Source organism: Chionomys nivalis, chromosome X (assembly GCF_950005125.1).
Source record: "Chionomys nivalis chromosome X, mChiNiv1.1, whole genome shotgun sequence".
Taxonomy (NCBI): Eukaryota; Metazoa; Chordata; class Mammalia; order Rodentia; family Cricetidae; genus Chionomys; species Chionomys nivalis.
The window spans coordinates 45,344,034-45,355,048 of NC_080112.1; the positions used below are offsets into that span (position 1 = coordinate 45,344,034).

Here is an 11,015-nt window from a genome sequence, read left to right on the forward strand (position 1 = left end):
TTGAGCAACAGTTAACATGACTTAGAAAGTGTCCTTGAACAAGAAGTCAGTTCCTTTGGACATGTGGCTAGTAGTGGTATAGTTGTTTTATATGCTAGATTTACTGTCAACTTGACAATCATCCACAGTGGTTTGTAAAGTTGTACAATTTACCAAACTCTCCAAGAATGAATGAATGTTACTTTTTCCCTTCACCCCTTCCCACTTTTCCTGTTTGTTGTCTTTTTTTTTTATATACTTTTATATATTCTTCATTTTTTTTCAATCAGATGATCCCTTTCAGACTTGCTTAGATCAGGGCTATAATACATAGTTGACAGTCGTTGGTAGAATGATGAAAATATATTAGAGATCAAAATTATAAAACTTTTTATAAATTATGTATTTAAAATGAAAATATTTATTAAAAATTCATGTGAAAAATATTTAATTATCTTAGGGCAGTCAAAACATAATATATGATTGGTATCTTGCTGGTTGAAAGTAATCACTTTACCACATGCATTGTAAATATTTGTGTCATTAATTTAAAGGTGATAGTTAATTTAAAACTGAATTTTATTCAAAGTTATTTTCAAACATTGTCATAATGTCACCTTGAAGAGTCATGTCAATGGTACCCGCCATGCTTCTCTTCTCCTCCGCTCTTGCTCTTTCTCCCTTGCTAAGTTCCTTTCTTTGAGAAGCCAGAGTTTGCTTTGGTCTTGAGCTTCTAATGGCTGCTGTTCATCCTGCACTTGATTTCCATTTTATTTGATAAAGATTCTAGAGTCAATCCATTCCCAAGCTCCCTCTGATTCTCTTGAGATACTTTTGGTTCCTTTGGATTCTGTTCCAGGTGTTTCTGCATCTGCTGCTCCTCAGTCCTGGTTTTCGTTTCCTTTTCTATTGCAGTTTTTCAAACTGGTTGAAAAGTTCATCTGAAGATTTTAGTAAACTTGATTTCACTGGCTTGCATAAAATTTTCTAAGACTCTGCATTCTTAATCTTCATATCCTTCTGCACATGAACATGACAGTCTGTCTCTAACATTGTGGGATTCTCAGCAGAGGTATGCACCACAGTAGGGGCATTCCAGACTTGTTTGGAATCACCTGAAAGAGACTGAGTCTGCACAGATGCAGTCTTCTCCATGGTCTGCAGATATCCTGACACATCGTAGCCATGCACCTGCTGTGATTGCTTCCGTGGTGCTGCACATTGTGGTGTAGCCTTCTGAGCAAGCTGAGGGTCAGCAGAGCCTCCATCTTACACAGAAACCTGTATCTTTATATTCTCTTTCAGAGGTAAATCATTCTGTTTTGCGTCAGTAAATCTAGGAAATATTTCTGGTTCCGAATCACTGCTGTTGGAGGAGCTCGAGTCACTGCTGCTGCTCAGGGACCTCAGGACCTCAAGCTGCTGCTATTGCTGCTGCTACTGCCACAGCTGTTCCTGCTGTCACTCAGGCAGACCCGCTCACCAGCTGGTGTTGTAGGTGGCGGGGGCAGGGGCTGGGGCTTCTCTCCGAGTACAGCTGGTTGTTGATGTCCAGCACCGCCTCTCCAGCTCCAGTTTTTTTCTGGGAATGGAGCTCTTTCTTAGAGCAGACGACCTTCTTCGCTTGGGGTTTCAGTGACTGCTTCTGCAGACAGGCAAGGAAGGACATACTTCTCCAGTCTCAAAGTCACTCTCGATCTCATCTGGGTTGGAGTTTCTCAGGGAAGGCTCCCTTGATTGTATTATATGAACTATGTGCCCAAACTTGTAACGACGTAAATGAATACAAACAGATTATAAAAATATATACAGCTTTAATGAGGAAATAGACTTACAGGACCACAGGTTCCCGTGGAGAACAGGAAAGCAGAGAAAAGGGGCTGCTGGGACCACGCCCAGTAGATTTATCAGTAAACATTAGCCCGAGGCAAACAAGCCCCCAATGGGTGGGGCTTATCCCTACATCTCCCCCTTTTGTCTAAATAAGACAGAACTAAACCAAATACAACCATATACAATATTAACAAATAATAAATATAACAAACAATATTGAGAACAAAAGTTTTGCTAAACATTCTATCTCAAGGAGTCTAAATAACATAGAGAGTAACTACAATTATATAATCCTCAACTCTGTCAAAGATCTGAGAAGGGAATAAATATTAATTAACAAACTAGAGACAACTGACTACCTGGGCAATCACCCAAAGTCTCGTTTGCAATGTTGAGTCAACCAACTTTGGCTAAGGCCTAACATAACTGACATACCATTCTTAGAACTATCCTACCCTGTCTTGGCAGGATAAGACAATCCTGTTTCATCCACTTAGGGATATTCTGTATCTTTGTCAGAAGTTGAGGTATGGGCTTTTCTTAACCCAAAGGCCAGTTCTGCCAAAAAGACAAGCTCCTAGTGGAGTGTCTTTGATGCTCAATGTTCTCTCGGGAGTAGAGTGATGTTGCCAGAGGTAATTGCATCTCGTTGGCACAGAAATTTTAGGTTAGATTAAAGGCCATTTTCTACAGCTCTTCGAAGAGGCTGAAGATCATATTATCTATACTAAATATAATCTCTATGTATCTAAAAGACCTGATTAACCTAAAAATAAAGATGACAAACATATAATTCTCAATTCCTATCTAACTTGAAGACTAAAAGAATAAACAACTGTGCAATATATGAAGACAATGATCTTCAACTGTAAACAATATCATAGTATCAGAGGTAGAAATGTACATTGTAATATGGTAGATGTATCAATACAATATAGACAAGTTATAAGCATACTCATACAAAAATAGAGGTAGGAACACTCACATTCAATATTCAATATATCAATATACAAGAAACAGTACCAATACAATTTTCGATAAACAGTAATTCACAAATACCAATCATCCCATAAAACCAGTTAATCCCCCTTCTTCTTCTTCTTCCTTTTTCTTTGAAAATACCCCTAAGTCCATAAAAATATCACCCCATCCCCTCAACCCTAAACCAACCACTAAAAGATGTCCCTAACCCTGAGGGCAAACTCTGTTGGGAGAGGGGATGTCATCCTCTACTATTGCTTCTAGCTGACATGGGGGCGACATTCTTCTTAGGGGTTCCTGTGAAAGCAAATGATGGTAAATTTCCCAATTTAACCTTTGACCTAAGAAAATTGTAACTAGTCTCTGAGCGTTTTGAGAAGGTCCGGCCAGAGTGTTGTCAAAAATGTGCACCATTCGAAATTGTCTCGTGTAGTTGGTACCAAAAAACAGGTCTAATATTAGCGCTTTAAAAAAAAAAGAATTCATGACGTCACAAAAACCAGATTGAGTTGATGTCAGGGGGCCCCATCTTCATCCTGGAAACTTCAAAGATTACTGTAGGAAAATTTGTTGCTTGTTATGGGAAATTTAAACATTAACAACAAGGACATATACTGACATATAAAGAAAGACATAGATATGAGGAAAGGCAAAGAAAGTTTAAGATATATATATATATATATATATATATATATATATAAATTAATACTTACAGAACATGTCCCTCCCTCAGTAATTAAATATTCAGGGTCCCTTAAATTCTTTGAAGATTGGTATTTTCCTGTGGAGATAAGAAAAGAACCCTGCCCCCAACCTCTCTGTATTACTTACCAGCAGTATGATCGTCATCCATGTGATTGAATTGTTATTTATCTTTCCCAAGTGGCTTCTCTTCATCAAAATGAACCTTTATTAATTTTGATGGTATCCACAATTTTTCTTCACCTGTGGAGACAAGAGCAAATCCCCTTCCCCAACACAGCACATCTCCTGGCTTCCATTGTGAGGTCAGCACATCCTTGAAATAAACTGGTTGATTTAGTTCAGTAGACTTTTCCATTATCCAATGTCTTTCTGCAGCCGATGTTCCCTTCTCATTAGCATTGAGAAAATTCAAGGTTAACAAAGCATTATGTAACCTATTTCTAGGGGTGTTTTCCACCCCTTTCTGTTTGTTCAACATATCCTTTATAGTTCGATTTGATCTTTCTATGACTGCTTGACCTGTAGGATTGTATGGTATACATGTAACATGCTTGATATTGTAATAATCAAAAAACCGTTTCATTTTCCTAGATACATAAGCAGGACTATTATCTGTCTTTATTTGTGTAGGTATACCCATGATAGCCATGAAATCTAATAAATGAGTGATTACTGAATCAGCTTTTTCTGAACTTAAAGCCGTTGCCCACTGAAAGCCTGAATACATATCAATGGTGTGATGATATTTTAATTTGCCAAATTCTGCAAAGTGGAACACATACATCTGGCAGATTTCATTCCTTTCAGTGCCCTTTGGATTAGCCCCTGCAGGCAGTGGCGTTTGGTTATAGAAAGAGGAAGTAGGGCATTTCTTTACAATCTCCTTAGCTTGTTGCCATGTAATAGAAAACTCTTTCTACAAGCCTTTGCTATTAACATGATGTTTTTTATGAAATTCAGAGGCTTGTAGCACACTACCAATCAATAATTGATCAATTTCTGCATTACCTTGTACTAGAGGACCTGGCAGACCCGTATAGGATCGGATGTGTGTTATATTCATAGGGCAAAGCCTGTTCCTAATCAAATCTTGCACCTGGATAAACAAAGAGGTTAGTTCTGTATCATCAGGTATAAATTCAGCAGTTTCAATATGTAAAATAACTCTTTCTGCGTATTGTGAATCAGTAACTATATTAATAGGTTCTTTAAAATCCCTTAGCACCATAAGAATGGCATATAATTCTGCCTTCTGGACAGAATCATAAGGACTTTGTTCCACCTTACCCAAGTCTTCTGATTTGTAACCTGCCTTCCCTGATTTATTAGCATCAGTATAGAATGTACAGGCTCCAGTTATTGGAGCATCATGGACGATTCGAGGAAGGATCCAAGAAGTTCTTTTTATGAAGTTAAGCCTCTTGCTTTTTGGATAGTTGTTATTAATGTCTCCCAAAAAATTAGAACAAGCTCTTTGCCATGGTTCATTATCTTCCCATTATTTCTTTAGTTCATCAGCAGTGAAAGGCACTATAATTTCTGCTGGGTCTATGCCTGCTAGTTGACGAAGTCTCAACTTGCCTTTTATAATTAACTCAGAGACTTTTTCCACATAAGTTTTCAGTTTCCTACTTGGTTTATGTGGTCAAAAGATCCATTCCAAGATAATATCATCTCTCTGCATTAAAATTCCTGTAGGAGAAATTTTTGATGGTAGTATGATGAGAATACAGTCGAGCTCTGGATTTACCCTGTCCACATGTGCCTGTTGTAATATTTCCTCAATCATTGTCAGTTCCTTTTCTGCTTCAGCTGTTAATTCTCTGGGACTGTTTAAATCTTTGTCACCATCCAAGGTTTTGTTCAAATGAATTAGTAGATCAGGTGTTATCCCAATAGCTGGTCGTAGACTGGAAATGTCCCCTAACAGTCTTTGAAAGTCATTACGAGTCCGTAGGCGATCTCTCCGAATTTGTGCCTTTTGTGTCTTAATTTTTTGCAAAACTATTTTATAACCTAAATAATTAACAGAATCTCCCTTTTGAATCTTTTCAGGAGCAATTTGCAATCCCCATTTAGTTAATAGTATCTTTATTTCTTTACACAGTCTGTTCAAGGTATCCATGTTTGAATCGGATAACAAAATGTCGTCCATGTAATGATATACTATCGATTTTGGAAATTTCTTGCATATTATTTGCAATGGTTAATTCACAAAATATTGGCACAGGGAGGGTCTATTTAACATACCCTGGGGGAGGACAGCCCAGTGGTACCTCCTCTAAGGTTGAGAATTATTATAAGTAGGCACTGTGAAGGCAAATTTTTCTCTATCTTCTTTTTGTAAAGGTATAGTGAAAAAACAATCCTTTAAATCAATAACTATGAGAGGTCATCCTTTTGGCAATAAAGAGGGCAAAGTAATTCCAGATTGTGGAGGGCCCATAGGTTGAATAACCTTGTTGATAGCCCTGAGATCTGTCACTATTCTTCATTTACCTGATTTTTTCTTAACCACAAATACAGGAGAATTCCAAGGGCTGGTAGATTCTTCTATATGTCCAGCATCTAATTGCTCTTGTACCAACTGTTATAAAGCCTGTAGCTTTTCCTCAGCTAAAGGCCATTGCTTTGTCCATATTGGTTTCTCAGTCAACCAGTTTAGAGGCAAGGCTGTTGGTATCTCTGAAGGGACATCAATTGCTTGCTCTTGTATAGCCCGAATGGCCGGTTTTCTCAGTTTGTAATATCTTTTAATATTATTCTCAGAAATATAGGCTCTAGAAGTAGCAGTAATGTTAATTTGGGTATTCCATTGTTGTAATAGGTCACGATCCCATAAATTCATTGCAATATTGGCTACATATGGCCTTAATTTTCCTATTTGAACCTCTAGTCCTATACATTCAACCCAACTCGTGCTTTACTCAAGATAGGGTTCCAATTCCCAGGAGCTGAACATTTACATTCTGAAGAGGCCAATATGGATGCCAAGATTCTGGGGTAATGATACTTACATCAGCACCTGTGTCCAGCAGGCCAGTAATAAAAATGCCATTTACACACACTTTCAGTTTAGGTCTTTGATCATTTATAGAAGTTTGCCAAAACACACGGAACTCATCTTTCTGATCATTATTGCTTGTAACAGTAGGCATGGGGCTTCCTGATTGTCCTGACGAGGCACGTTCTCTGCAGTAACTGGAAATGACTGAACCATGTTTGCCATGGGGGCCTGTGAGGCCCCGCTCTCATGTTTCCCGTCTGTATCAGGTTGCCTTGCCTTGTCTACCACTTGAAGACCTGTATTCATTCGTCCAGTGTCTGCCTTTTCCACATCTTCTACATAAACCTGAAGGCTGAGTCCTCCTATTTCTGTTATTTCTAGAAGATGCATTATTATTATTTCTGAAAATCTGTTGTCTACAATTCCTTTTCATATGACACATTTTGCCACAATTAAAACATTTGGTATTCTGATGTGTCCTTTTACCATTGGAAATTGCTTCTTCTACCCATGCTTCAGTGACATAGTCAAATGTATCAACATTCAGTGTATGCAAGACCCAATCTTCCAATGGCGCTGATCTGAGCTTTAAAGGTCCCCAAATCCTTTTGCATTCCACATTTGCATTTTCATAAGCCAAAGACTCAATCATTATACATCTTGCTTCTGGGTCAGATATCCCTATTTGTACAGATTTAGTTATTCTTTGTAAAAAGTCACTAAAGTGTTCTCTCTGATCCTGTTTAACTCTGACAAATGATTCCATTCTCTGTCCTGGGTCTTGCACCCTGTCCCAAGACCTTAAGGCTGCTGTAGTACACATGGAGATTGTGTTTTCATCCAAATTAGCTTGTTCCTGAGGGTCGGAAAAGAGCCCCTCTCCTAGAATTTGATCTAGGGTAATCTCAATTCCCTTTGCTCTTTCCCGCTGTTCTAAAAGTCTAGCCTCTTGCCTAAATAAGCATTTCCATTTCAATTGCTGTCCACTCTCATGTACAGCAGAGCTCAGCTGTAACCAATCAGAGGGAGTTACTTTGCTTGTCGTGGCCCAAGATCTTAGCATCTCTTTAACAAAAGAGGCATGCATCCCAAAAGTCATTACAGCCTGTTTAATTTCTTTGAGATCATTCATACAGACAGGTTCCCATGTATCTTCATAGTGATAACCCTAGGGTTTCTGGAATCAACCACTTTCTCTGTTGTTATTACTGGAAAGACAGGTAGAACTGTAGGTAGAGCTTTGTGGGAATTGTCCCGGAGAGATTTACCCACAGATGTAGTTAAAATTTCCCTTTCTACCCCTTGCTCTTCTTCATCAGAATTTAGAAATTCCTCAATCTTTTCAATTCTATTCACCATTCCCTTCTGCAATGTCTGAATCTCCTGTCCAGAATTATGTTCTAAAGCCTTCATTGAGGATTCTAAAGTATGAAGTTTGTCCATTAGAGATAACATCTCATCTTTGGACATAATTTTTATAGCATAAACCGTGCCTTCTTGAATTGACAATCTTTCCGCCAATCTGTCATAATCTTTAGACAAAATCCGATTGTCACATTCAGCAGTTTTTATTCTCTCAGTTAATGTTTCAGTTCCTACTGAAAGGGACTGAAGCTTATGATCCAAATCAGCTGTTCCCTCTTCCGTAGTAATTTATTTCTCCTTAACATCAGCCTTATCCTCTTCTAAATTTTGTTCAGTTTGTCGAGTTGTGTTAAAAAGATCTGTTCTCTGCCTGGAGAAGTTCAAACTGATCTTTGAGAAGATTGTTGTCATTCTCAATTGTTTTTAAGCGTTCAACCTTGTCTTGTAAAGACTTTATCATATTTCTATCATCAAACCATATAGTACCAAGGAAAACTATGAATCCCAGAAAGATCCATATCTGTGGGCTGACAGACACTTCTTGTAAAATCTCCCACATAGTACAATTTAAAAGGTTGTTAAAGTCTTGAATGGTAATGTTTTCAGACATTTTTCTTATTTATAAAAGAAAATTATTTACCTGTAATGACATTTTCCTGCCAGTGGTGGCGAAATAAATGCACCTGAGTCCACGTGGTCTAAGCCAGAGCTGGTCTGAAACAATTAATTCAAAACGAAAATTATTGTACTGCCTGAGAAGTTAGATTGGTCGCAGAAGGGGTCACTTTGCTGCTGTGACGGCTTTTGCTTCAAAACTGCAGGTGCTTCCGTTAATTCAGGCAGTGGGGCTTTGGAAGGCAGGCAGGGAGCGGTTAACTGCTCCGGCCCGAGTAAGTCTGAAAGAAGGGGCAGGCCCACTGTAGGCGTAAGGGGCCAAGTGGGGGTCCCTGCTCTGCTACTGTATCATGGCCTGGAGTGGGGGAGGGGAAAGTGATCAGGGAGCATGCTGTGAAAGCTAGCAGGCTATGCTCGCCCAATCGCACTTCCTGAGCTCTGGTAACTAACTTGCTCACAAAGGCTGGAAAAGATGGAGCTTGTGTGCCCCCTGTGCCGGGGCGGGTGCAAAATAGCCCAACGTTGGATGCCAAAATGTAACAACGTAAATGAATACAGACAGATTATAAAAATATATACAGCTTTAATGAGGAAATAGACTTACAGGACCACATGTTCCCGCGGAGAACAGGAAAGCAGAGAAAAGGGGCTGCTGGGATCATGCCCGGCAGATTTATCAGTAAACATTAGTCCGAGGCGAACACGCCCCCAATGGGTGGGGCTTATCCCTACACAAGCTTTTCCCCAGGAAGTTTGTTTATGTCCAGACTCAACTGCCTTTTCTCATTATAGTTCATGGGCTTTGCATTAACATCTTCAGATTTCAAAGGTGGCTTCTTTTTTGGTTGATTGCTCTAGGGCCTTTCTGTTTCGTTAGTTTAAACATTTTCTTTGTATTTTCATCTGTTATAAACCTTTTTATTTCTTTTTGGTGCCCTTCTAGGTTTTTCATTCTTTTTTGTTTTAGCTTATGTAATGGGACTTGGGACAGAACTTGTAGTTGCATGCCAAAAACATCCTGAAGCATTCTAACCATTGCCATGACTTCATGATCTGGAAGGTTGTATTTGTAGCAATTCATAAATATTAATCTGACATCTGCAGCATGCATCCTCTTATTCTTGGTTGTCCATTTTCCCCTTAATAGTTTCAAGATCCATGGGATTTTTCAGAAGGTCATAGTAATTGTGCATCAGCACCCACAGGACTATAGAAGGTCTATGGCAAATATTTCTTGGACAGCATTTCCTTAAGAATCACACTGCAGTACTTCAATTGTTCAATTACTTTGACTGTTTTTAAAACTTTTTGTTGTTGCTGAGAGTCTGCCAAAACACTCTTCAGTATGTTCTCTTTCACCAACATGGTCATTGACTTTATTTCTCTGGTTGTCAGAAGAGACTTGCTGCTTGCTTTAACTATGGAAGTGGTAGGATTTGTGACATCTTCTCTCCTCTTCATACCCTTTGTGAATTGGAACACAGTCTGTGAGTCAGTGGTAGGGGGAGATTCATGCCCCATGTTTAAGGGAGAGAGGAAGAGCTCACAGAACCCAGAAGAAATCTCTTGCTGCTTAAATAATTTTTTGCTGCTTTGGAGGGAATTGATCCTTATCAGAGGAAGCTGGTATCTTTTGTTGAGTATCTTTGTTCTTTCCTTACCACCCACAATTTGTTCTTCTTGTGGCATCTGAGATAATTTCTGCATAAATAACTTCTCTAGAGCTTGGACAATGAGAACAATGTCATCTTCAGACTTGTATAAATAACAGTTTGAAAATATTGTATTGAAGTCTTCTGTGCATTCAGAAGCCTTCACATAATATTTTCCAACTGCTTCTTAATTATATGTAAATCCATTGGGGTTCTTATAATGGTGTAATAATCAGGTAGCTTTAGTTTCACAGTGTCCATGGGCTGCTGAAAAGGCCAGGAGAACTGATGCTTCCAGAGAGCCTTCAAGACGACTTTCTGTGAGAACTGCAGCTGATTCATCAGCTGTCCATTTCTCTTAGTGTTTATGATCTCTGGTGGAGGGGGGTTAACAATCTCTGTCAACTTGTCAGAGACATTCTCAACTACTTAAGATCCTGGTGTTTTAATTTTGTCTTCAAGTACATGTCCTCTTAGCAAAGGGGCCTCATCCGATCGGCCTTTCGGTTTATACTACATAAAGCAGTGCATGGCAGTCGCTCCTGATTCCCCACCAGTGGCTGCCAGTTTTGTCCAGATGGCAGCCATATTTTTTATCTTTGCCCTTATAACTGGAGTTTGAAGAAATCTGAGTAGTGCTTTGATAAGCATTTCCAAATGAATAATAGAGACAGACAATTTTATGATACTTTTTGGGAAATTTTCCTCTGTCTCCCATTTAATAAAATATTTCAGGTACAAGCTCTTGAATGGAGTTTCTGACTCTGTTTTTGGAGTTCTTTATATACTGTGAATTTTAATCCCACCAGTGGTAGAGCTGGCAAAGGTTCACCCCATTCTGTAGGCTTCTTCGTCACTCAGTTTGTTGCTTCTTTTAC

At 38.9% G+C, this 11,015-nt stretch overlaps 1 pseudogene; it reads right to left on the reverse strand.

Moving 5' to 3' along the window:
• Positions 1-558: 558 nt before the first annotated feature.
• Positions 559-10,527, reverse strand: LOC130868219 (bromodomain testis-specific protein-like; annotated as a pseudogene).
• Between the last annotated feature and the right edge of the window lie 488 nt (positions 10,528-11,015).